Source organism: Triticum dicoccoides, chromosome 6B, assembly GCF_002162155.2.
Source record: "Triticum dicoccoides isolate Atlit2015 ecotype Zavitan chromosome 6B, WEW_v2.0, whole genome shotgun sequence".
Lineage (NCBI taxonomy): Eukaryota > Viridiplantae > Streptophyta > Magnoliopsida > Poales > Poaceae > Triticum > Triticum dicoccoides.
Window position 1 is genome coordinate 62,383,896 of NC_041391.1, and position 4,116 is coordinate 62,388,011.

Sequence of the window (4,116 nt, forward strand, 5' to 3'; positions counted from 1 at the left end):
GTGAGAGGGCGTGCCCGGGAGCTTCGGACCAGGGCGGCCGCGGCCATGGCCGATGGAGGGTCGTCCCGGCTCGGCGTCGACAAGCTGGTGAACCACATCCTGTCGCTGTAGAAATCTGCCAGACTCCATTCCGTTACGTAGTATGTACCTGTGAGGCTGTGCTACGAGCTCAAAAGTGTTTTGGTTTTGTTTGTCTCGCCTCTGTTTGCACTTTGTCGGGATCTGCATTTATGTACTCAATCCGTTTTTATTTACTTCTTCGTTGGTCAAAGTCAAACTTTATGAACTTTGACAAAGTTTATTGATACAAATATTAACATATACAATAACAAGGCAATATCATTTGATTCATTATTGAATGTACTTTCACATGATATGTTATGGTAATTTTTTATAAACTTAATTAAACTTTACGAAGTTTGACTTCAGTTAAATCTAATATTCAGAGTAAATAAAAACGATGGAGTACTACTTCATGTTGGTTATTTGAATAGGCGTACGAGGGATCCACTAGCGTGGAGGAGCGCTGGAGAGTGGCAAATGCAAGAGATATCGGTTTTGCTATTTTTTGATACTTGAAACTTTTCATCAGTCATTTTTCCTAGTTCATCTTGAGCTCACTGGAGAAGAAGTAGCCCCACTATTTATTCATAGCCTAATTATCCATCTTAAAAGCATCTACAGCCGGACTTAGCAAATCTGATCCCTCAAATGCCCGCGGTCATTGACTGATCACCCCTCAAATAATGTATTCCACATTTAGATACCTCAAATTAGAAACCTCAAATCCATATTATTACATGCAACACCGTGATCTTTGATCGGAGCTCGTCCGACTTGGCTGTGCCCATGTCCGGCAGCCGGCTACGCTCCCCAAAGTATTGGTCTGGTTGCCGGCAAGGTAGAGTAGGGCAATGGGACACGAGCCGGCTCACGGGACTCAAGGCGTTGTTGTCTCCCATGCCGTACTCTTCCTCGTCGGAGTCCGAAGCCCGAACGGTGCCGGTGGACGTCAGATCGATGATGGATCCGTCCTGGGACAAGCCGGTGACATCCTCCACGATGCGGTTACGGTGCCCAGACTAGTGCACCATAGGGGGTGCCAGAGAATGCGACTCCGCCTCGCCGACGTGCACCGCCGCGAGGGCTGCCGCCGCCTCCCGCTGCCTCGCACGGCGGGCATGCCGTGCCATGTTTTCGTCGGACAACGCCCATGGTGCGTCCCTATGCTCGGCGCGCCAACGGAAGGGTTGCGCGTCCGTCACTGTGTTTGGACGCCAGACAAACCACATTGCCTCCGATGATGCAGCGACACCACACCAAGCGCTGGATCCATGTTTTCGTCCTACGTTCTCTGGTTGAAACTTTGGAGTGATTCTTTGTCTCATGTTGAGGGATTGTTATATGACTTATATATGTTAGCATTGTTGAGAGATTGCACTAGTGAAAGTATGAACCCTAGGCCTTGTTTCTAAGCATTGCAATACCGTTTGTGCACACTTTTACTATTTGCTACCTTGCTGTTTTTATTATTTCAGATTATGAAAACCTATATCTACTATCCATACTACACATGTATCACCATCTCTCCACCGAACTAGTGCACCTATAAAATTTACCATTGTATTGGATGTGTTGGGGACACAAGAGATTCTTTGTATTTGATTGCAGGGTTGTTTGAGAGAGACCATTCATGCTACATCTCCCACGGATTGATAAACCTTAGGTCATCTACTTGAGAGAAATTTGCTGCGATCCTACAAAACTCTGCGCTTGGAGGCCCAATAGAGTCTACAAGAATAAAGTTGTGTAGTAGACATCAAGCTTTGGCGCCGTTGCCGGGGAGGTGAGTCCTTCAAGGTATACCTTTAGATCTTGCAATTAAATCTTTTAGTTTCTTGTTTTTCACTAGTTTGGTTTATAAAAGAAAACCAAAAAATGAAATTGAAGTTTCATCAAGTCCTTTATCTTTATGATGTCTTTCTTGAAAATATGGATTTCGATATTGTGCTAAGATTGTAGAATAAGAATTTAATAAAATGTTTAATGTGAGTTCTTTGAATGACAAGAATGATTGCAATGTTGCTAGTATGAATTCTTTGAATATCCATGATACTAATGATATGCAAAGCCATAAGATTGGAGATGCCATTTTGATGAAGATGATCTTTTTAGTCCTCCTACTTTTGATGAGCAAATTTGTCATGATGATACCATGCCTCCAATTTATGATGATTACGATGATGAAAGTGGGTTTGGAACTGGGTCAACATTATGTAATATTGATCCCACTATTTTGGAGGACTCTTATTGTAATAATTCTGAAGGTGGATTTGAAGAGGCTGTGACTTTATTTAATGATGATTGTGCTATTTTGGAAGAGGTTGCAATTGATTATGACAACAAAGTTGCTATCTATGATGATTATGGAGATGACATGTATGCTATAATAAGTAACGACAACCATGAAAATTGTCATCATGATTTTAATGTTCAATCGGATTATGTCAATCAAGTGTCACATGATAGTAATTTTGTCGAGTTTTCTCCCACTATTATGAATGAGAAGAAACTTGCTTATGTGGAAAGTAATTTTTTAATGCATCTGGATCATGAAAAGAATGCTTTATGTTATGGTTATATTGTTGAATTTCATCATGATGCTAATGAAAATTATTATGAGAGGGGAACATACGCTAATTTATATTTCAACAATATCAAGTTTCCTCTCTATGTGTTGAATTTTCTGAAGTCATGCTTGTTTTGCTTTCCTATGCTAGTTGATTCTTGCTCCCATAAATTGTTTGCTCACAAAATCCCTATGCATAGGAAGTGTGTTAGGCTTAAATGTGCTTGCCATGTGATTCCTGATGCTCCCTTGCATGTTGCAATTACTATTCTTATGTGAGCATCATTAAAATCATCATGCTTAGCTAACAAGGCAGTAAACAAAAGAACTTGTTAGGAGACAACTCTATACTTATAACTACTATTTTTAAGTGTTCAAATGATTAATATACTATAGTAATCATGTTTTATAGCTTTTTTCAATAAGGTGCCAAGTAAAGCCTTTGGGATAGTGTGGATACTTGTTGATTTGATTCTGTGCAAAAATAAAAACTTTTGCTCCCAGTGCAGAAATTTCTGAATTTTGTTGGAACGTGATTTTGATATGAAATATTTACGTAGTATTGATATAAAAATTGTCCATATTGTCCTATTTTAGAATTTTTAGAGTTCCATAAATATGGTTTTTGTTCAGATCATTACAGACTGCTCCATTTTTGACAAATTCTATTTTCAATGCATAGTTTGCTTGTTTTATAGTTTCCGTGGCTTATATTGGTCAATATAAATTGTGGATATGATAGAGTATAGTTGGCATTATGTGAGAATAATTATGAATCCTATCTTGATAGTACCAAAATGAACGATTTATTCTTTATCATACTAACCTATCTCACGAAGTTTTGTTAAGTTCTGTGTGATTGAAGTTTTCATGTTTTGGGTGAGATATCGATATGAGGAGAATAAGGATTAGCAAGACCCTAACCTTTGGGATTCCCAAGGAGCCCCAAGGTAATATTTGAAGTAAGACTCAAGCGTCTAAGATTGGGGATGCCCCAGAAGGCATCCCCTCTTTCGTCTTCAACATTATTGGTATACCTCACTCAGAACTATATTTTTATTCGTCACATGATATGTGTTTTGCTTGGAGCGTCATTTTTTTATTTGGATTTGCTTTCTGTTATTTAGAATCATGTTTTGTATCTTTTATTTCAATAAAATTTGCAAGTATAGTCTTTACCATGCTTAGTTTGCATGTTCATGAGTTGTTATGTCAAAAGAGAAAATTTTAAAATTTTCTGTTATTGCTTGAATTTTCTAGAAAAGTCAAAATGTGATAAAATCTTGAAATTTTTAAACAATAACCTATGATAATTTTTCTACAGTGTGGTACTTTTTAGAATTTTTTGAGTTATATAACTATGAATTTTGCGTCATCCTGTACCGACTATCCTGTTTAGACAGATTACTGTTATTTGCATATGTTTGCTTGTTTAATGATTATATTTTAGGATATGAGTATTAAATATGCAGAGGAATCTATTATGC